Here is a 23,772-nt window from a genome sequence, read left to right as displayed (position 1 = left end):
TTTTAAGATCAGTGACAAGTTACAACAAATGACATATCTTCCTCAGATTCTTATCAGGTCATCTGAGAAACCTCCAAGGTAACTATCTAGCTAGCTTGTAATCCTGGAAGTGTAGCCAATCTTATATATAGATGTATGTAGTAATTATTAGCTAAAATACAGTAATTTTATGCTAGTAAAATTATTATGGGGGTTAATATATAATTATTATGATGTTATTATGATGTATATTATTATGTATATATATATATAATTATATATAATTACTGATGTCAGTGAGAATTCAAATAAAACTGTCCTCGATTTTCAGAAGAGTTTCAAAGGAAGATAACATAATTTAAGTTGCAATAGAATGTTCTTTAAAGAATTCACCAGGAATGGGAGATACCTAGTCAGTTGCACAACTGAATGCATTCAACTGAAATGTGTCTTCCGCATTTAACACAACGCCTCTGAATCAGAGAGGTGCAGGGGACTGCATTAATCGACGTCACCGGCACCTGTGGAGAAGTTGTTGTTGCGGGTTAACTGCCTTGCTCAAAGGCAGAACGGCAGATTTTGACACCTTGCCGGCTTGAATCAGTGAACTTTCGGTTATTTGCCCAATGCTCTTAACTACTAGGCTAAGTAACCTTCTCACGCCCCCAACCCCGCTCCAGGAATACCCCACATGCTCCCCTTAATTTCCAACAATTCTATAAACCTTTTTCTTGAGTATTGTAGATTGAGGTTGCAAGCAGGGAAACATTCTCAAAACCAAACCAATCTCTGATGTGCAGAAAAAGAAAAAGAAATTCAGGTGCATCGCTTGGTGGGTGTATACAGATGTGGGATCTTAATTTGAGCCAGTTGGGGAAATTATCCTGCAACAACATGAAATGTGAATTATTATGTGGTTTATAATTAATTGACATTTCTATTAGTTGATTTATTTCTCGTAAGGGAAAATCAAGTCTGAAATGTCAAACCTTTTTTAAACCTCAAATACTCTACAAGTTTAAAATGTTCTGTTCTTCTGCAACAGTGTGATACAATTAAGATCCTACGTCTGTAGCATTTGGGATTTTTCCAGTGAGGGAATGGGGCTTGTATGCCTCCAGAAGGCTGTTGTTGTGCTTGCCATGGGCCATAAAGCCATTAAAAACCTCTTAATCAGATGCGGCTTGCCCACAGCACATTACTTGAACTGTCAATTCTTTTACGCTGACTTTGATGGATACATTTACTAGTTGAAAGCATGGGAAAAACACTGCTCGTAGCGCCCAGCATGGAGTGCATGGGCTTATTTTAAGGTGTTGCTAATGTGGTGCATTTTAAGAAAATAAATAACTAACTGAATGGACTTGGCAGGTCAAACATTTACCTTTAGGATGGGTTTTAGGGTATACATTCTTGGGTTTTGATATGTAGCCCATTGCTAGTTCACTATTTGCTGCTTTCTGACAAATGAACTGTGCTTCATTGAAACCTGTCACTCAATGAAATGCAAGAGATAAAAGCACTTAGAAGATCCTTGAGTATGGCAGGAAGGTAAAAATAAAAGTCTCTGCTCCTGGGGTGAAGACTCCTTTAAAAACTGAAACATGTCTGCTTTTTGTTCACCTCTAAAGTTAGAACAAGTGTAAAATGTCATTGTGCAGATACATTTTCCATCAATTATGTCATGCCCTGGCCTTAGTATTTTGTGTTTTCTTTATTATTTTGGTCAGGCCAGGGTGTGACATGGGTGATTATGTGTTTGTCTTGTCTAGGGGTTTGGTAGATTGATGGGGTTGTGTTTAGTATAGTATTCTAGGTAAGTCTATGGTTGCCTAGGTTCTCAATCAGAGGCAGGTGTTTATCGTTGTCTCTGATTGGGAACCATATTTAGGCAGCCATATTCTTTGGGTATTTGTTCCTGTCTCTGTGTTTTGCCCCAGTTAGGACTGTTGTTGGGTGTTACGTTTTTGTAAATTGTTTGTATTTTTCATCTTTCATTAAAGATGTATAAAGATAACCATGCTGCATTTTGGTCCTCCTCTCTTTCACCAGAAGAAAACTGTTATTTGTTTTATTTTTTTTGGTCCCTATCACTCCGCTAGAAATTGGCTTATGTTGTTGCCTCTAACTCCAGGGCTCTAATTTGAAGAGGCCTGTGCTAAGATATTGATTTATGGATTTTAATCAGTTGTCTTATTTGGCATGCAGGAATGTCAGATAGTTATAGATATGCACAGCCAATTTTTCTCGCACCCTTGGCCTGTCCTGCTGGGAACTGGCAAAGTCCAGATTAATGACTGTGGAAAGGGCTTGTGGTCTGCTGGGTTCAGGTTAATCATACCTGGTACTGCTCTGTGAGAGTTGGCATCCTGATTAACTGAGGATTCGCTTAACTAGCTTAGCTCTGTAAACACCCTTCAGCAACTATTTTGTTTCCTTCCATATCTCATGGACTAGGCTAATAGCTACATAAAATTAATTACTAAAACATGTCTAACAAGAAATACTTGGCCTGGCCTTGCATAAAACATGTATTTGTATCCCTGTGACATTTTTGTATGCAGTGATAGCTAGCGTATAGCCTGTTGCACACAGCAATAAACCAAGAAAACGTCAAAGACAATTGAAAGATCAAATGACAAAATAGCAAGTTTATGTAAATAAAGCCGATATATTAAGCCTATTCTTGGACTAAAATGTTTTTCTTCTATGGTTCAATAGACTTGGGTTTTCCTCCTACTGTAATGCTTAGAATACAACACACTGCTGCTGTACTGTGCAGTCTCCTAATTCAGCAAGCAAGTTGGTGAGTGTAATGGATTTTGCAACCAGTGTTGAATTCATTATTTCAGTTAGTAGTTTCTGAAATAAAAGCTTGTGTCAAAAGTCTAAGATACTCAGAGAGCTTTGAACCGCTAACAATGGCTCTTTCAGCTTGCAATTATCCCATCAGCCAGCCCAAAAGATCCTTTGTTTCTAGGATGAAAAATGTATCTTAAATTAAAATGCTCCATTTATCCAGTAAATTATTATGCATATAATCATTTGTGTATTGAGGCATGACGCATTTTCATTATCTAAAAAATAGTTTTCCACTAGCACGAGAAGTTGTCACATTGAGTGGCTTTTCATTTTCATTTCATTATGCATTCTGAGGTTGAACTTGATATGTCATAGTCAAGGTTTTAAAACTCCAGTTGTGGAACTAATGGTTTCGATATTGTTTGAGGAAACCTTTAAAAAATACAGTTAATAACAGCTTTTATCCCCCCCCCTCCCTCCCGCTACCCATTTTTTGGATGGTAGAAACCGACAAAACAGGTTTTCCATGACAGGTGATAAATGGATGCTGTGGGGGAATCTATCTGCTGCATCAACAAATTGAAAATGGGATCTCCAAAAGATAACAAATTACAAGAAGCCAGCAATGATTCACACAGAGACCAGCCACAAGTAGTATGGTAGAGATCCCATTTACCTTCTCCTTATAGTCATACTGCTGGGAAAGTGACACATTCCCCCCCAAAACAATCTGTTATGTCTGATAGTTTGAAGTGTAATGCATTTGGTGTTTGAATTAATACTATGCATTTCTGTTTGCTCAAAATGACTATCATTATTATTAGCTTTGCTCACCTGCTCAATGAACACCAGGAAGCAGTATGCATTACATTTCGAATCCCTTTCTCTCACAACCATGTATAAAACAGAATGACCTAAAACAGGATTATCTGCATCGTTCTCCTCCTCCAGGACTGGGACAGCAGAGAAATAGTAAAACAGTGCCTGTGTCTGTGGGTTTGCTTTTGTGCATGTGTGTGTGTGGGGCACAATAGTACAAAGTAGACGGATGCCCTTGTGGCCAAGGGCCTTTCTTTTAGGAACACTGAGAAAGGTATCATCAGCACCATGTCGTATTTCAGATCTAACCCTGCTGCCGTCCTCAGTGTATAATAAAACTGAATAGCTGTCGGAGAGCGAAAATGAAGCAATTTTGGCATATTTGCAATTCCTTACAGCTGACAACACAAGTTGCAAAGACTGTCGCTTCATCTCCCAGTAGGTGAGGAAAGGCCCTGAGGATGAGACAAGGTGAGGAAAGTAAATGAGGATTTCTCTTTTCATGTTGAGAGAAGGATTGTCTTCACTACTTTGTTTATTCCAACAGCAGGAGGGTGCTGGCGTAGTATGCATGTTCTTTACCCTGGCTGACAGAGAGCTCATGTGTAGGGGGATAGGCTATGTGTGTGTATGTGTGTGTGTGTGTGTTTTGGCTGACTATAACACCTCTCCTCTCTTTGTGTGTTGACAGGTGCAAGATTAGACATCGAACACAGGAGAACCACCACTTGAATTTAGGGTAAAACAGCATAATCCATAAAGCTATGGTTTATCATTCAGTATTTATGGTTTGGAAGTCGGCATGTATATTGTGTTGACACGCACAGTATTGACTTTTCAATGCATCCCTCAGTTAAGGAGATGAGTGAAAAAGCACTGGTTTGTTATTTTTAAAAAAATATGTATTTCACCCTTTCACCCTTCACACTTTATTTAACAAGGTAGGCTAGTTGAGAACAAGTTCTCATTTACAACTGCGACCTGGCCAGGATAAAGCAAAGCAGTGCGACACAAACAAAAACACAGAGTTACACATGGAATGAACAAGCGTACAGTCAATAACACAATTTAAAAAAGAAAGTCTGAAGAAATGGTATGAGGTAAGGCAATAAATAGGCTATATCAGCAAGTAATTACAATTTAGCAAATGAACACTGGAGTGATAGATGTGCAGATGATGATGTGCAAGTAGAAATACTGGTGTGTAAAAGAGCATAAAAGTAAATAAAAAACAATATGGGGATGAGGTAGGTAGTTGGATGGGCTATTTACAGATGGGCTATGTACAGCTGCAGCGATCGGTTAGCTGTTCGGATAGCTGATGTTTAAAGTTAGTGAGGGAAATATAAGTCTCCAGCTTCAGCAATTTTTGCAATTCGTTCCAGTCATTGGCAGCAGAGAACTGGAAGTAAAGGCGGCCAAAGGAGGTGTTGACTTTTGGGATGACCAGTGATATATACCTGCTGGAACACGTGCTACGAGCGGGTGTTGTTATCGTCACCAGTGAGCTGAGATAAGACGGAGCTTTACCTAGTTATAAAGCTATCATCCCTATTACTATACATTCGATGAAGCATTTAGAGACCAGTTTTCTTTCATCTTCAATTAAACCTCTAACTTTTCTAAACTGGTTGAAAAGTTATCACTTGTTGCATGCTGCAAAGTATCCTGGTGCTCAAGAGGCCAGAGTAACTGTCTGCCTGACCTGGCCACATTTAATTGTTACTAATGTGATCACAGCATCACAGCTGTAGACATGAATTTATTCGTTCCACACAATAGCAGATTAGGATTTCTTCTATGTATGACGGGAGGTAGATGGCTCAGAGACTCTAGATGCCTCTGGGATATGGCATCTTTAACTTCTTAATGAAATACTTAGAGGGATTTGTTATTGTGGCGGGGTGGCAGACATGAGATGAAATGGAAGTAAGCCACTGGAAGCCTTAGATCATGATGCATGCACCAGTCACGCACACGCACACGCACACGCACACGCACACGCACACGCACACGCAAACGCACACGCACACGCACACGCACACGCACACGCACACGCACAGCCCCTAATGCTGATGAGTTGTCCTCCCAGGGCAAGGTACACTAGACCTGGCAGTCTAACGGGTGGCTGCCTGTTAATGAATTAGACCTGGAGTCACCTCTCTGGGATATGTTGGGAACTGAACCGATCAGAATTCAATGCCCCTGGTACAGGCAGTGGTGATACATGAATAATCTAGCCAAATGTTACCGTGGCTTGATCAATAATGGATGATTGGGAATGGATTGGTTTCACTTTCTACATGTTCCGCTTCCTACACTGTATCATAAAGCTTGTTCCCAAACGAGTAGAGGTGTATCCAAATATCTTATTAATCATAACCAGTCAATGGAGGGATTGTGTCGCTGGAGCCAAGAGAATCCCAATATCACAGGAACCTGTGGAGACTCAACCAGCAGGAACTGGATGGCCTCGCTGTGTTTCCCAGACACACATAGGCTGACGGGGGTGGTCTGGTGGGTGACACGGTCTATAAAGCGCCCATCCAGCGATCTAACACCCATGAGAATGGAGAGGAGTTGAGTGGGGATGCCCAGCTCAAACGCCATGTTAACTTCCATGAGACTCACATCGGCCCCCGAGTCGATGAGTACCTGGAGAGACTTGGACTGGTCGCCCCACAGCAGGGTGGCATAGAGAGTGGGGCGAGTAAGGGGAGTAGAACGATATTTCAGACCCACCCGTGTACTCACTCCAACGAATGAGCTAGCTCTCTTGAAGGGACAGGTAGACACAAAATGACCGGCAGTACCGCATTACACGAAACTCTGGGCCTCAAGTCTGCGTATGCGATCGGCTGGTGGCAGCCTAGCCCTGCCGAGCTGCCTTGGATCGGGAAGAGGTGAATCGGCAGTCTACGGAGGCTCTTGAAGGGACTCGATTAAGCACGGATCCTTTCGGGGACTTCTGGAGTTTATTAGCTGCAAGGTGAGATTCCTGAGTGAGCGATACGAACCGCAATCGAACCTCTTCTCCCTCCTACCTTCCCGTAGCCGACCATCGATCCAGATGGTTAAAGCGATGAGTGAGTCGAGATCAGTCGGTAGTTCTCTGGCTGCCAGCTCATCCTTTACCACCGCCAATAATTCATATAGGACCGTGTCGAACAGCGCTTCCGGTGCCAGGTACCCTCCGCAGCTAGCGTGCGGAACTCCTCCTCATAGTCTGCCACACTGAGGGTGTCCTGCCGAAGCTGGAGTAACTTCCGGGCAGCCTCTCTCCCGGGTCGTTCAAACTTGGCATACTTGAATTAGTCAGTAAATATGTAAAGGTGTTGAAGGCAGGCCTCGGAATGACTGACGATAAAGCTGTGACAGTGGATAAAGAAACAAGCTAAAAGTGACAGTCAATACAATAGAAACAGACGTTAATGAACTTAAAAAGGAGAACATCTTTCAGAGAGAATCATTCCTTGATATACAGACCAGATCTATGACAGAAAATCTAACACTTTCTTCAAGAAAGAGAACGAGACGTTTCTGAAAGATTAGTGAATGAATTCTTTCTTACAGCGCTTCAAATCCCAATCGATGCTGTCGATAAAATCCTACTCGAACATGTACACTCTTTCGGACAACGAGGACAAAGTTATGAGCGCCCAATCGTTGCCAAATTTGCTTTCTTTAAAGATAAATAATGGTTAAAAGCCTGTGTAAAATACTCGCTGGCACGAAAATAGGCATGAATGATCAGTTCCCGAGGGAGATTGCAGAAAGGGGAACATTTCTGTGTCCAATCTTCAAGCAGAATAGATTAAAAGGGAAGCGTGTAGCTCTCGTAGTCGATCAACTGTATATTGACAACCAAATGTTCCGAGACACAAAGACTACTCCATTGCTATTCTAAAAATGTAAAAGTTCTCATAGATGAGTCGAATAATGGAACACCAAATTCTAGTCATGGTAAGGATTGTAATATATATTTTTAAATAGATAAAAAAGCAATACAATTAAACAAATGTTAAATAAACTACAACTACACTATACCATTCAAGATAGGGCATGTTGTACAATAATAATTATTTAACTTTCCATTTATAGCATTTTATAAGTGGATAAGACAGGATTAGAAGAAAGGAAATCTAGCAAAATAATATATCTTCAAATATAATGTATTGGAACACAAAAGTACTCAATCAACATGGTGGAGATGTGTGGATGTATTTTGATGGAAGGTGTGGTGTGTGTTTTTGTGTTTGGAAAAGCTTGGCATTAAGTGAGTGAGTAAGGAAACTGTTGAATATCCCAGAACCAATGTGTATCTGTGAGCAGGGTTTGCGAGAGAGAGCTTTCAATGTTGTTCAGATGAGGGTTATACATCTTAAAATATGAATGTATTTATTGTCCTATCATGATGGAACGGTCCCCAACCCTATACCCCAGACACCCATACACTAAAGAGAAGTCCTTATCTGTTTTATGGGCTTACTGTAAGTTGCCTATATGCAACCAAAACAGAAAGACGAATGTGGACAGAGACCTATTAGAGCAGCACAGGCCCCTCAAGATTCGGAGCATGCCTGGCAGGGTTGGTCCTATAAAGCCAGAGCACCCTGATGGGAGGGCATAATATACAAAGAAATTCTCAAAGCTGCTAATGAGAACCTTGACGACCTTGTACCTAGCCAGTGGGGATTCTGGTGGGGTATCCCCTTCCAGGTAGTGGCAGTGCTGGCAATACTAGCTGGAGTAACCCATGGGGAAGGGGTCACAGTCGGACAATCAGAGAGGGGGCATATTATTGTGACCCCTGTGGCACAAAATAATCAAAAGGTCTGACTGCACAGAAATGCTTGGGAAAGTGGTCACAACAGGGGACCAGTGTGTGTGTGTTTCAGGGAAAGGGGGTGTTTCTGATCTCTAGGACTTAGGATCTAGGACTTGACATTGGTCAATCGAATCACCCCATTTTTGCCAATTTTTCTCAATCTTGCATGCTTTCTCAAACAGCTGTAACTGTATATGCATTCTTAAATCAAGTCCTTTCTTGAGTTGACCGGAAACAACCGGAAGGTTACTAGGTTGAATCCATGAGCTGACAAGGTAAAAAAGCTGTCGTTCTACCCCTGAACAAGGCAGTTAGACCACCGTTCTTAGGCAGTCATTGTTAATAAGAATTTGTTCTTAACTTGTTATGCAGGTGAATGAGGACCCAAAAGCGACTTGGCGAAAACAGAGTTTTTAATCCAGTAAGAAACTTTACAAAACAAAAGCATAATACCACTCGTAAAGACGAGAACAGACAGGAGACTTGATCGAGAACTGCAGGTTGCCTCGGGAAGGCACTTGAACCTAGCAGACTCAGACACCTGCTCACCACGCAGCATCTGAGGGAAACACGACACGACAGGGCAAAACATAGACACAGCACGGTGAATTATAGATGAGGATCCGACAGGGCAGGTACGGCAAACAAGGAGAGAAATAGGGACTCTAATCAGGGAAAAGGATCGGGAACAGGTGTGGGAAGACTAAATGATGATTAGGGGAATAGGAACAGCTGGGAGCAGGAACGGAACGATAGAGAGAAGAGAGAGCGAGAGAGTGAGAGAGGGAGGGGAGAGAGAGGGATAGAAAGAGGGAAAGAACCTAATAAGACCAGCAGAGGGAAACGAATAAAGGGGGAAGCACAGGGACAAGACATGATAATTAATGACAAAACATGACAGTACCCCCCACTCACCGAGCGCCTCCTGGCGCACTCGAGAGGAATCCTGGCGGCAACGGAGGAAATCATCAATGAGTGAACGGTCCAGCACGTCCCGAGACGGAACCCAACTCCTCTCCTCAGGACCGTAACCCTCCCAATCCACTAAGTATTGGTGACCCCGTCCCCGAGAACGCATGTCCATGATCTTATGTACCTTGTAAATAGGTGCGCTCTCGACAAGGACGGGAGGGGGAGGGAAGACGAACGGGGGTGCGAAGAAAGGGCTTGACACAGGAGACATGGAAGACAGGATGGACGCGACGAAGATGTCGCGGAAGAAGCAGTCGCACAGCGACAGGATTGACGACCTGGGAGACACGGAACGGACCAATGAACCGCGGAGTCAACTTACGAGAAGCTGTCGTAAGAGGAAGGTTGCGAGTGGAAAGCCACACTCTCTGGCCGCAACAATACCTTGGACTCTTAATCCTGCGTTTATTGGCGGCTCTCACAGTCTGTGCCCTGTAGCGGCAAAGTGCAGACCTCACCCTCCTCCAGGTGCGCTCACAACGTTGGACAAACGCTTGAGCGGAGGGAACGCTGGACTCGGCAAGCTGGGATGAGAACAGAGGAGGCTGGTAACCCAGACTACTCTGAAACGGAGATAACCCGGTAGAAGACGAAGGAAGCGAGTTGTGAGCGTATTCTGCCCAGGGAGCTGTTCTGCCCAAGACGCAGGGTTTCTGAAAGAAAGGCTGCGTAGTATGCGACCAATCGTCTGATTGGCCCTCTCTGCTTGACCGTTAGACTGGGGATGAAACCCGGAAGAGAGACTGACGGACGCACCAATCAAACGACAGAACTCCCTCCAAAACTGTGACGTGAATTGCGGGCCTCTGTCTGAAACGGCGTCTAACGGGAGGCCATGAATTCTGAACACATTCTCGATAATGATTTGTGCCGTCTCCTTAGCGGAAGGAAGTTTAGCGAGGGGAATGAAATGTGCCGCCTTAGAGAACCTATCGACAACCGTAAGAATCACAGTCTTCCCCGCAGACAAAGGCAGACCGGTAATGAAGTCTAGGGCGATGTGAGACCATGGTCGAGAAGGAATGGGGAGCGGTCTGAGACGACCGGCAGGAGGAGAGTTACCCGACTTAGTCTGCGCGCAGTCCGAACAAGCAGCCACGAAACGGCGCGTGTCACGCTCCTGAGTCGGCCACCAAAAGCGCTGGCGAATAGACGCAAGAGTGCCTCGAACACCGGGATGACCAGCTAACTTGGCAGAGTGAGCCCACTGAAGAACAGCCAGACGAGTGGAAACAGGAACGAAAAGGAGGTTACTAGGACAAGCGCGCGGCGACGCAGTGTGCGTGAGTGCTTGCTTAACCTGTCTTTCAATTCCCCAGACTGTCAACCCGACAACACGCCCATAAGGAAGAATCCCCTCGGGATCAGTAGAAGCCACAGAAGAACTAAACAGACGGGATAAGAAATCACAAACTCGAAACGAGCGAAAAACAACGCCCAACGAGCTTGACGGGCATTAAGTCGTTTGGCAGAACGGATGTACTCAAGGTTCTTATGGTCTGTCCAAACGACAAAAGGAACGGTCGCCCCCCCAACCACTGTCGCCATTCGCCTAGGGCTAAGCGGATGGCGAGCAGTTCACGGTTACCCACATCATAGTTGCGCTCAGATGGCGACAGGCGATGAGAAAAATAAGCGCAAGGATGAACCTTATCGTCAGACTGGAAGCGCTGGGATAGAATGGCTCCCACGCCTACCTCTGAAGCGTCAACCTCGACAATGAATTGTCTAGTGACGTCAGGAGTAACGAGGATAGGAGCGGACGTAAAACGTTCTTTTAGAAGATCAAAAGCTCCCTGGGCGGAACCGGACCACTTAAAACACGTCTTGACAGAAGTAAGAGCTGTGAGAGGGGCAGCAACTTGACCGAAATTACGAATGAAACGCCGATAGAAATTAGCGAAACCTAAAAAGCGCTGCAACTCGACACGTGACCTTGGAACGGGCCAATCACTGACAGCTTGGACCTTAGCGGAATCCATCTGAATGCCTTCAGCGGAAATAACGGAACCGAGAAAAGTAACGGAGGAGACATGAAAAGAGCACTTCTCAGCCTTTACGTAGAGACAATTCTCTAAAAGGCGCTGTAGAACACGTCGAACGTGCTGAACATGAATCTCGAGTGACGGTGAAAAAATCAGGATATCGTCAAGATAGACAAAAACAAAGATGTTCAGCATGTCTCTCAGAACATCATTAACTAATGCCTGAAAAACAGCTGGCGCATTGGCGAGACCAAACGGCAGAACCCGGTACTCAAAATGCCCTAACGGAGTGTTAAACGCCGTTTTCCACTCGTCCCCCTCTCTGATGCGCACGAGATGGTAAGCGTTACGAAGGTCCAACTTAGTAAAGCACCTGGCTCCCTGCAGAATCTCGAAGGCTGATGACATAAGGGGAAGCGGATAACGATTCTTAACCGTTATGTCATTCAGCCCTCGATAATCACGCAGGGGCGCAGAGTACCGTCCTTCTTCTTAACAAAAAGAACCCCGCCCCGGCCGGAGAGGAAGAAGGCACTATGGTACCGGCGTCAAGAGACACAGATAAATAATCCTCGAGAGCCTTACGTTCGGGAGCCGACAGAGAGTATAGTCTACCCCGAGGAGGAGTGGTCCCCGGAAGGAGATCAATACTACAATCATACGACCGGTGAGGAGGAAGGGAGTTGGCTCGGGACCGACTGAAGACCGTGCGCAGATCATGATATTCCTCCGGCACTCCTGTCAAATCGCCAGGTTCCTCCTGAGAAGTGGGGACAGAAGAAATGGGAGGATGGCAGACATTAAACACTTCACATGACAAGAAACGTTCCAGGATAGGATAGAATTACTAGACCAATTAATAGAAGGATTATGACATACTAGCCAGGGATGACCCAAAACAACAGGTGTAAAGGTGAACGAAAAATCAAAAAAGAAATAGTCTCACTGTGGTACCAGATACTGTGAGAGTTAAAGGTAGTGTCTCAAATCTGATACTGGGAAGATGACTACCATCTAAGGCAAACATGGGCGTAGGCTTGTCTAACTGTCTGAAAGGAATGTTATGTTTCCGAACCCATGCTTCGTCCATGAAACAACCCTCAGCCCCAGAGTCAATCAAGGCACTGCATGTAGCACCGAACCGGTCAGCGTAGATGGACCGACAAATAGTACAGGATCTAGATGAAGAGACCTGAGTAGTAGCGCTCACCAGTAGCCCTCCGCTTACTGATGGGCTCTGGCCTCTTACTGGACATGAATTAACAAAATGTCCATCAAATCCGCAATAGAGGCACAGGCGGTTGGTGATCCTCCGTTCCCTCTCCTTAGTCGAGATGCGAATCCCTCCCAGCTGCATGGGCTCAGTCTCAGAGCCAGAGGAGGGAGATGGTTGCGATGCGGAGCAGGGAAACACCGTTGATGCGAGCTCTCTTCCACGAGCCTGGTGACGAAGATCTACCCGTCGTTCTATGCGGATGGCGAGAGCAATCAAAGAGTCCACACTGGAAGGAACCTCCCGAGAGAGAATCTCATCTTTGACCACTGCGTGGAGTCCCTCCAGAAAACGAGCGAGCAGCGCCGGCTCGTCCAGTCACTAGAGGCAGCAAGAGTGCGAAACTCTATAGAGTAATCCGTTATGGATCGATCACCTTGGCATAGGGAAGCCAGGGCCCTAGAAGCCTCCCACCAAAAACTGAACGGTCAAAAACCCGAATCATCTCCTCTTTAAAGTTCTGGTAATTGTTAGAACAATCAGCCCTTGCCTCCCAGATAGCTGTGCCCCACTCTCGAGCCCGGCCAGTAAGGAGTGAAATGACGTAAGCAACCCGAGCTCTCTCTCTAGAGTATGTGTTGGGTTGGAGAGAGAACACAATCTCACACTGGGTGAGAAAGGAGCGGCACTCAGTGGGCTGCCCGGAGTAGCAAGGTGGGTTATTAACCCTAGGTTCTGGAGGCTCGGCAGGCCAGGAAGTAACAGGTGGCACGAGACGAAGACTCTGGAACTGTCCAGAGAGGTCGGAAACCTGAGCGGCCAGGTTCTCCACGGCATGGCGAGCAGCAGACAATTCCTGCTCGTGTCTGCCGAGCATGGCTCCTTGGATCTCGACGGCAGTGTTACGAGCGTCTGTAGTCGCTGGGTCCATTCCTTGGTCGGATCCTTCTGTTATGCAGGTGAATGAGGACCCAAAAGCGACTTGGCGAAAACAGAGTTTTAATCCAGTAAACTTTACAAAACAAAAGCATAATACTACTCGTAAAGACGAGAACAGACAGGAGACTTGACACAGAACTGCAGGTTGCCTCGGGAAGGCACTTGAACCTAGCAGACTCAGACACCTGCTCACCACGCAGCATCTGAGGAGGGACTCTAATCAGGGAAAAGGATCGGGAACAGGTGTGGGAAGACTAAATGATGATTAGGGGAATAGGAACAGCTGGGAGCAGGAACGGAACGATAGAGAGAAGAGAGAGCGAGAGAGTGAGAGAGGGAGGGGGAGAGAGAGGGATAGAAAGAGGGAAAGAACCTAATAAGACCAGCAGAGGGAAACGAATAAAAGGGGAAGCACAGGGACAAGACATGATAATTAATGACAAAACATGACATAACTGACTTGCCTAGTTAAATAATAATCATATCTATTGTTTCCAGGAAACTAATTTAACAATTTTAGATGAAGTTGTGTGGAAAAAGGACTGGGGGGGGGATATACTTCTCCCATGAGCAAAGGAACTCAAAAGGGGCGATGATATTAATTAACAGTAATTTTGATCCGGATGTGCAAATCGTCCAAACTGATCTGTAAGGTAGACGGATGATTTTAAATATGCTATTGGACCATTAACATATATGTCTCATTAACCTTTATGGACCAAATAATGATCCATGTTTCTTTGAAAATATATAGAATAAATGATCAACCCTACAAGCAATACAATACTCTATTATTATGGGGGGAGATAATGATACTGTTTTAAATACCTCAATGGACTGTAAAGGAAATCACACTACAAACTATCACCCTCGTGTTCTTAAGGAAATCATTAATGTCATGAATATATTGTAACTAGTGGATATATGGAGGCTTAAATATCCTGACCTAGTGAGATATACATGGTGGAGGCTCAATCAAGCTAGTCGTCTCGACTACTATGTCATTCTAATTGGCACCAATAGCTAAATAAGTGTTGATAGGGGGCAGAATTTGGTCGGACCATCAGATAAATTGGCATACACATTACACTTACTGAATTTCCACCTGTGATATTGGAGATTTAATCAAAGCCTATTGGATGATAACTTGTTTTTAACTAGGACAGAGGAATTTATAACTGAATTTTTCCGACATAACATAGGTACAGCAGATCCCCTTATTATATGGGACACTTTTAAATGTGCCTTTAGAGGCCATGCAATTCAGTACTCAGCTCTAAAACAAAAGCAATTTAGGTCAAAAGAGTCCATATTAGCAAAGGAAATAGAAGGTCTAACAGAACAGATAGATAGCAATAAAAACTGTACAATAGAGGCTCAGAATAAGTTAGAAGAAAAACAAAAAGAAATGTATGAACTTATTCAAGAAATAGCACTTGTAATAATAAAGTAAACTGGATGGAATATGGGGAGAAATGCAACAAATTCCTTTCTCATCTTCAACATAGAAATGCTACCAAATACAATTTACTGAAACGTGTCACCCATGATTCACCAAATTATATTTTGAAAGAGGAAGCAAAATACTTCAAGCATATTTTTAAATTTCAGTCTCCTCCATCTCCTCTAACTTAGCTAATTGTCTGGATTTTTATTTATTAATAATGTAAAGTTAACAGCTGTACATAAAGACTCATGTGAAGGACAAATAACATAGGAGGGGCTTCTTGATGCAATTAAAGCCTTTAAGTCCGGTAAAACTCCATGGCTGGATGGCATGCCAGTTGAGGTATACCAAACTTTTTTTGATATACTCAGAGTACCGTTATTAGCATGTAAATGGTAGATTATCGGACAGTAAACAAGAAGGTGTGATTTCACTTTTACTGAAACAGGATCCAAGTGGTATATATAAAGATCCAGTCCATTTAAAAAATTGGAGGCCCTTTACATTTTAGTGTAATGATGCAAAAATTCTAGCAAAATGTATAGCACATAGAATTAAAGTAATATAATAATATAATAATATATGCCATTTAGCAGACGCTTTTATCCAAAGCGACTTACAGTCATGTGTGCATACATTCTACGTATGGGTGGTCCCGGGGATCAAACCCACTACCCTGGCGTTACAAGCGCCATGCTCTACCAACTGAGCTACAGAAGGACCACGTAGTATTGTTGGATATTATTCATTCTAATCAGACAGATTTTTTACATGGACGATACATTGACCGACCAGCTCAAATCGGACTTACTGTAAGTTGTGAAATTTAAAAGTAGAGACTCAGAGCTACAAAACGATATATCATACACTACAGTTGAGGAACAATAGGAAAGTAATATTGCTTTGAAAGTTGATTAACTTGAAAAATCACTTTTGAGAAAATGGCCTTTGAATGTTTGGGACTACGACCGGAGAGCTCTTCTGTATCTACACCCATTCAGCATCGTTCACACCCTCTTAAGCTGTAAATCAAATCAAATCAAATCAAATGTATTTATATAGCCCTTCGTACATCAGCTGATATCTCAAAGTGCTGTACAGAAACCCAGCCTAAAACCCCAAACAGCAAGCAATGCAGGTGTAGAAGCACGGTGGCTAGGAAAAACTCCCTAGAAAGGCCAAAACCTAGGAAGAAACCTAGAGAGGAACCAGGCTATGCGGGGTGGCCAGTCCTCTTCTGGCTGTGCCGGGTGGAGATTATAACTGAACATGGCCAAGATGTTCAAATGTTCATAAATGACCAGCATGGTCATATAATAATAAGGCAGAACAGTTGAAACTGGAGCAGCAGCATGGTCAGATGGACTGGGGACAGCAAGGAGTCATCATGTCAGATAGTCCTGGGGCATGGTCCTAGGGCTCAGGTCCTCCGAGAGAGAGAAAGAAAGAGAGAAGGAGAGAATTAGAGAACGCACACTTAGATTCACACAGGACACCGAATAGGACAGGAGAAGTAATCATCTCTTTAAGGGTTGATCCGAGCGTTCTGTACTAACAGCAACCAAGCACCCAAGCTAACTTGCTAGCTACTTCCAGACACATTTGAGAGAACAGCTCACTGAACATTACTCACCCTAGGAGAGCTGGTTAGGCTATTATGTTATCTAGAGCATTGGCGACTGCAAAGGTTGCGGTCGGATTGTCCGTTCGTAAATTCAGAGCGTTTTGCTCTCGGAGAGTTCTGAGCTCACACTGGACGCTCTGGCCGATGAGTAGGGTCGATCCGAACGTTCTGACCTCACAATGGCAGTCAGGGTGGGTATAATTTTAATTGGATATGTCTACTCTACCTAGAATTACAACCAACTAATTGCAGCTTTACCACAAAAATGGAAAAGGAAAGTGGAAGGGGGGAAAAGTAGAGAACTTGTCTGTTGGCTGTGCATGAAGGACCATAATTGGTTAAAGAAAACTGTGATGAATGAAAAAGTATACCAGTTTAATTTAAGGACCCAAAAATTGACAGCTGTGCCATATAGATTGCAAAATATTTTTTGCAATTTTAGACATACCGATTCCATGGCACATGGTGTCACGTTCGTTATAAGGATCGGACCAAGGCGCAGCATGGTATGCGTACATTCTTATTTATTAAAGAATGAACACTGAACAAACTAACAAAATAACGAAACGTGACGCTATATAAACAAGTGCCGACAGGCAACTACACATAGACAAGATCCCACAACAGAAAGTGGGAAACAGGGTTGCCTAAATATGATCCCCAACCAGAGACAATGTTCAACAGCTGTCTCTGATTGGGAACCATATCAGGCCAACATAGAAATACAAAAACCCCTAGACCTACAACAACCCTAGACATACAAAACCCTAGACATACAAAACCCTAGACATACAACACTAGAGTACCCACCCTAGTCACACGCCGACCTAACCAAAATATATAGAAAACAGAGATATCTAAGGTCAGGGCGTGATACATGGTTTATGAATTGATACGAAATACGACACCGGATTCAAAACTTTGAATTTCTCAATTTAAATTATTATACAAAGTTATTGCAACAAATATAATGTTATATACTGCATATACAACCTTCCCAGTTCTGCAGATTTTGCTGCGAAGAAACAGAAACATTAGATAATTTGTTTTGGTACTGTCCATATTTAGCATCTTTTTGGTCACAGGTCAAGGAATGGCTGAAAAATTGCAACATTTACCTGGAGCTGGAACGGTTCAGATCTTTTGTGAAACATCACAGCACAGCTGAAAAATATATGCCAAATAGAAATCCAATGGATGGTGTTAAGACATATATGGGAGCGGATGAATGGAGTTGATGGTTGGTGAATAATAACAATTAATAACAACAAGATAACTAAAGTAAAACATACAGTGTCCATAAAACATATATAGGTTCAGAACCTCTGTGGAAGAAATAGATGGGAGAGGTTGAGGTTAGAGGAAGAATGCTTTGGTAGCCATGCTGGTTAAATGTGCCTTGAATTCTAAATAAATCACTGACAGTGTCACTAGCAAAGCACCCACACACCATCACACCTCCTCCTTCATGCTTCACGGTGGAAACCACACATAGAGATATGTTCACCTACTCAGTGTCTCACAAAGACACGGCGGTTGGAACCAAAAATCGCCATTTTTACTCATCAGAGCAAAGGATAGATTTCCGTTAGTAGTGGTTTCTTTGCAGCAATTCGACCATGAAGGCGTGATTCACACAGTCTCCTCTGAACAGATGCTGTTGAGATGTGTCTGTTACTTTAACTCTGTGAAGCATTTATTTGGGCTGAAATATCTGAGGCTGGCATCCCAAATTATATCGGGGGTCGGCTTTTCTCTGTCCAATATCTCTACATTTGTATTTGTAAAGGTTTACATTTTTTTTCATTTACGTATTTAAATATATTTTGGGTCTCCAAATTCTGTCCCTAAGTGTATTTTCTATTGGTGTAATTGAGCATGATACCGGAGAATGATCTGTTATCACTATATCCTGAATTTTTGTATACAGTCAATTTTTTGGTGCATTTTTGAAAATGTAGTCAAATCTTGAGTAAAAGGAAAATGATTTTGTTGTTGGGAATAGTAATCTCCAGGTGTCCTGTAAATTATTTGTAGAGATTACACTTTTAGCCTCTTTGGAGGCTGCCTGAAGTTGCCTTTTTTATTACTACATCTGCCAATCTTACTGAATTAATGATTTATGTCCCCTGCTAAAAGATTATTTCTGTCTGGATTTGATCTAATATAGTTTGAATTATATCTAAAAACGCCAGATTTGCCCCTGGTGGGATATACAATGAAATCAATGTATATTTTTCACCACGCAAGGTACAATGCAACATTAGAAAACAGTCTTCTTGGTCCATGTGCTGAGATATAAGGGAAAATTGTGTATTCTTATTTATCAGGATGCCTACACCGCTACTGTACGTGGAAGCATAGGCCTCTCCAACCCAGCTCCTCTTTAAATGTTGGAGCCCGTGCACACTTCATTCCATCATGGAGACCGTGCACATTCCATGTGACAAATTTACCTGAATAGAATCAAAGTTAACCTTATCTGTGTCTACAGTGTTATTGAAGAATCAAGTAAAACATTTTAGCAGGCATGACATAGAAAGGTGGTGGGCATTCTATAATATGGGAGGATCATTGTATAAATACATAATTATTGTATACATTACATACAGTATATACAGTAGACAGTGTGGGCATGTGGGCTGAGTAGACATTTAACAAAAAAAAATGGAAAAAAATAAACACATAAAGCAAAATACGTGTACTTGAGATGCTATGCCTTTTTAGGGCTTTTAAAACCTGTTAGGGATGATGCGAATTTTCGCAGCTTTTTGTTAAAAATCGCGCAACATTTCAAAGTCCTGCTTCTCATGCCAGGAATATAGTACATGCATATGATAAGTATGTGTGTATAGAAAACACTCTGAAGTCTCTAAAACTGGTTAAATCGTGTCTGTGGCTATAACATAACGTGTTTAGGAGTAAAATTCCCTCGAAAAACTGTTCACCAAAAACACAAAAAAAATATCAATCCGCCAGTCAATGTATTGTCTAAGGCAACAGAAAATAAATGAGGATGCCCTGTAAACTCCTGCAGCTTTCACACGATGTCGCCAGTTCTGGCATTTCCAGTCAGCTTTATCCTTGGTTATATGTTTTGACCCTTCCTGTTTTAGGCTCACCACAGGATGTTGTGAAATTGAAAACAATGGACGATGATTTCAAGACTTGCTGCTATCGAATACAGATCGCCCCGTGATCAATTTTATAGATTATTAACGTTTATTAATACCTAAAGTTGGTTTAGAAAAGTAGTTTGAAGTGATTTGTAAAAGTTTATAGGCAACTTTTGTAATTTTAAAAGTGACGTTGCGTCTTGTAAAATGGAATATTCCTGGATCAGACCGGTCTAAGGAAAACGAAATTGTGGCTACACAATGACGGATTTAATCAGGAAAAATACCCAATTGTGAAGTTTATGGGATATATAGGAGTGCCAAGAAAGAAGCTCGTCAAAGGTAATGAATGTTTTATATTTTATTTCTGCGTTTTGGGTAGCACCGGCTACCGCAAAATCTGTTGTTTTGTTGACGGTCTGGTATTCTGGGGGGTGCATGCTATCAGATAAAAGCTTCTCATGCATTCGCCAAAAAGCATTTTACAAATCTGACTTGGTGGCTAGTGGTGCAGTACCTTGCATGTGTGTTTTAATGAAAGTTTGAGTTTTATCGAAAACTATAGGTGGCGCTCTTGAAATTTCCGCTGATTTGGTCCCGCCAGCGGAACCAAATCCCTATCAAGGTTACTGTACTGTGGTTAGTTTTTATAGCCCTGAAAATTAAATTATAGTAGAGTGGCTGGTGGGGGTCTACTTGGGGTGAGTGGGTCCTCCGAGAGACTGAAATGGGATGATTGGAGGCCCCACACACACCTCAGAGAAGTGTCTTATGTCCTCCCAGTCACCCCATCCCAATCCCCTGGACATAGCCCTTCTCCATTCTCACCAAAAACCACCATTAAATTAGTTGTAATAACAAACAAGGAATAATAATGATTCAACATCCTTTTCTAATCTGTCCAGAAATCTTATTAATTTTAAAACAGGTTTACATTGTAATATAAATTAAGTCCTTCTCTCTCTCTCCCAAACTAAATATATCTCTCTCCACCACCCCCTCCCAGTTTTCCTCCCTTTACCCCACCCAAGCAAAGCTTATCCCCCCTCCCATCTTTACTCACCCTTGCCCTTACAAACCAAACTTGTCCATACCTTGCCCCCCCCAACCAAGCTTATCACTTCCTTCCATCCTTTCCCTCCTTTACCCACCCACCCAGACCAAGTTTATCCCAACCTCCATCTACCCCCTCCATTCTTCTCAGACATTTACACCCCTCTATACATCGATTATTCATCCATTCTCATTCATTCACACACAACATACACCCTATTCCTCCGCACACCCATTCTCTCCCGCCCTCCTGTACATATACATATTCACGTTGTTCACAGACCCACACTTGCCAACATACACACACATCCATAGAACAATTATTGACAATTATTGACTGACATGCTATATTTCCTCTTATATTGTATTTTCAGTGACATGTATCTCATTGGCTAATTCTATTGTTACTTCCTGGAGAAGAACAATTGCATAGATTGTATTGGGGTGAGAGGGAAATAATATTGTCTCAATTTACAATAAGCTGAGTTTGGGCATCACTGTATGTAGCCTATTGTGCTTTTCTCTTTTTTTCTGCTTCTACCTCTCCTCAGGGAATTGAGCTTTCTTTCAATTGGAAAGGTTTTCTACAGCCTGTTCAGGGCTTCATCGGCGCTTGTGAACTCCATTCTCTGTGCTCTCTTCCATACCCACAGTACTGCCAGGAATCAGAGTTGAGACTTGATTCCTTTTTCCTCTGGTGAATCCGAATGCATTTCTTGCATTTTTTTCCTCAGCTTAGCAGACAGGTTCTGGACCAATAAAATGCACTTGCCATGGATTTGGATTTCCTTTCCTCCCTATGCCTTCAGAATGTTGACTTTGTACTGATAGTTCCACAGCTTAATTATTAACACATAAGGGTATGTAGAGTTCTTCTGTTTCAGATTCTCAACTAGTCTAAAGAAGGCCAATTGTATTGCTTCTTTAATCAGAACAACAATTTTCAGCTGTGCTAACATAATTGCAAAAGGGTTTTCTAATGATCAATTAGCCTTTTAAAATTATAAACTTGGATTAGCTAACACAGGAGTGTGGAACACAGGAGTGAAGGTTGCTGAAAATGGGCCTCTGTACACCTATGTAGATATTCCATAAAATATCTGCCGTTTCCAGCTACAGTAGTCATTTACAACATTACAATGTCTACAATGTATTTCTGATCATTTTGATGTTATTTTAATGGACAAAAAATGTGCTTTTCTTTCAAATAAAAGGACATTTCTAAGTGGCCCCAAACTTTTGAATGTTAGTGTACCTGCCAAGCTTCTCCGATATCAGCTTGAATACTTAGCTGGAAAGGTCTACTTTTTTTTCATTTTCCGGTAAAGACAATATTCTCATATTATTTTGTGTCGTTCTGTTTTCTAACTGGTCAAGTTCATCTTCTAAAGTTTGCACATTTGTTTCCAGAGGCCAATTTAGTTGTCTTATTTCTCCACTTTTTTCTTTACTCTACTTTCCCTTCGAGCAAATCTACTTTTTTAACAATAGATTTTGACAGTTTGTTTTGCTGAGCATTGAGAGCATTGAGAGCATTTAGCAATGTTTTCCTGGATATCTTTCAGCTGTTCGTTGCTCTCATTTGCATCTCCAAGTAGTTTTTTCCTCTAAGGGAATCCATGTCTTGTTGGGTTCGAATCGCAGCATTGCTTTACCCACAGATTAGTACATAATATGTACATAATATATTTTTAAATGAACCTTTATTTAACTAGGCAAGTAAGTTATTAAGAACAAATTATTACTTACAGTGATGGCCTACCCCGGCCAAACCCGGATGACGCTGGGCCAATTGTGCTGCACCATATGGGACTCCCAATCACGGCCAGATGTGAAACAGCCTACAACTGACCACTCACTCTCTCCTGGTTGCTTGGGGATATATTGATCTATTGATTTTAAAGTCTTAATTTCAACTATGTTGTCTGGCTGTTACATACAGAAGTTTACATACACTTAGGTTGGAGTCATTAAAACTAGTTTTCAACCACTTCACAAATTTCTTGTTAACAAACTATAGTTTTGGCAAGTAAGTTAGGACATCTACTTTTTGCATGACACAATACATTTTTCCAACAATTGTTTACATAAAGATTATTTGACTTATAATTCACTGTATCACAGTTCCAGTGAGTCAGACGTTTACATATACTATGTTGACTGTGCCTTTAAACAGCTTGAGAAATTCCAGAAAATTATGTCATGGCTTTAGAAGCTTCTGATAGGCTAATTGACATCATTTGAGGTCATTGGAGGTGTACCTGTGGATGTATTTCAAGGCCTACCTTCAAACTCAGTGCCTCTTTGTTTGACATTATGGGAAAATCAAAATAAATCAGCCAAGACCTCAGTGCAAAAGTATCCACAGTAAAACGGGTCCTATATCGACATAACTTGAAAGGCTGCTCAGCAAGGAAGAAGCCACTGCTCCAAAACCGCCATAAAAAAGGCAGACTACGGTTTGCAACTGCACATGGGGACAAAAATTTTACTTTTGGAGAAATGTCCTCTGGTCTGATGAAGCAAAAAATAGAACTGTTTGGCCATAATGACCATCGTTATGTTTGTTACGACAGGGAATTTATATTCAGATTAAATGTCAGGAATTGTGAAAGACTGAGGTTAAATGTACTTTCTAAGGTGTATGTAAACTTCCGACTTCAATTTTATAATCACAGTTTTGATGGTACAAAACAGAGCTACTCCCTCCCCATGCATCCTATCGGTACACGCATGCTCCTCTGACCATTGTTGCATTCCATCAGGAAGTGTTCGATATTTATAACAGTCGACTCAATGTCCAACTTTTCTCGGAGCATGTAGACAGACTTTCTTCCCTTCTTCTTGCACTGTTATTTTTAACCCTATCTGAGTTGACATGTAACTTACTTTCAGTGGATCTTCACAAGGTGATTCTGAGTAGTTCTCACAGACAAATTTCCATTTACAAGTGTGGAAGAAAAGATGCTTAAACATTGCTGGTTGCATACAGGAA

General features: G+C 42.3%; 1 protein-coding gene across 1 annotated transcript in view; it reads left to right on the top strand.

The window, feature by feature from the left end:
* Positions 1–23,772, top strand: part of LOC124041869 (tenascin-R-like) — a 150,868-nt gene that overhangs the window by 57,661 nt on the left and 69,435 nt on the right. Inside the window, 1 exon segment of the mRNA XM_046359955.1 lies at positions 4,292–4,339. The gene's annotated coding sequence lies outside the window, so the exon portion shown is untranslated.

Source organism: Oncorhynchus gorbuscha, linkage group LG08 (assembly GCF_021184085.1).
Source record: "Oncorhynchus gorbuscha isolate QuinsamMale2020 ecotype Even-year linkage group LG08, OgorEven_v1.0, whole genome shotgun sequence".
Taxonomy (NCBI): Eukaryota; Metazoa; Chordata; class Actinopteri; order Salmoniformes; family Salmonidae; genus Oncorhynchus; species Oncorhynchus gorbuscha.
The sequence above is the reverse complement of the archived record's forward strand: the minus strand, read 5'-3'. Positions and strand labels throughout refer to the sequence as shown.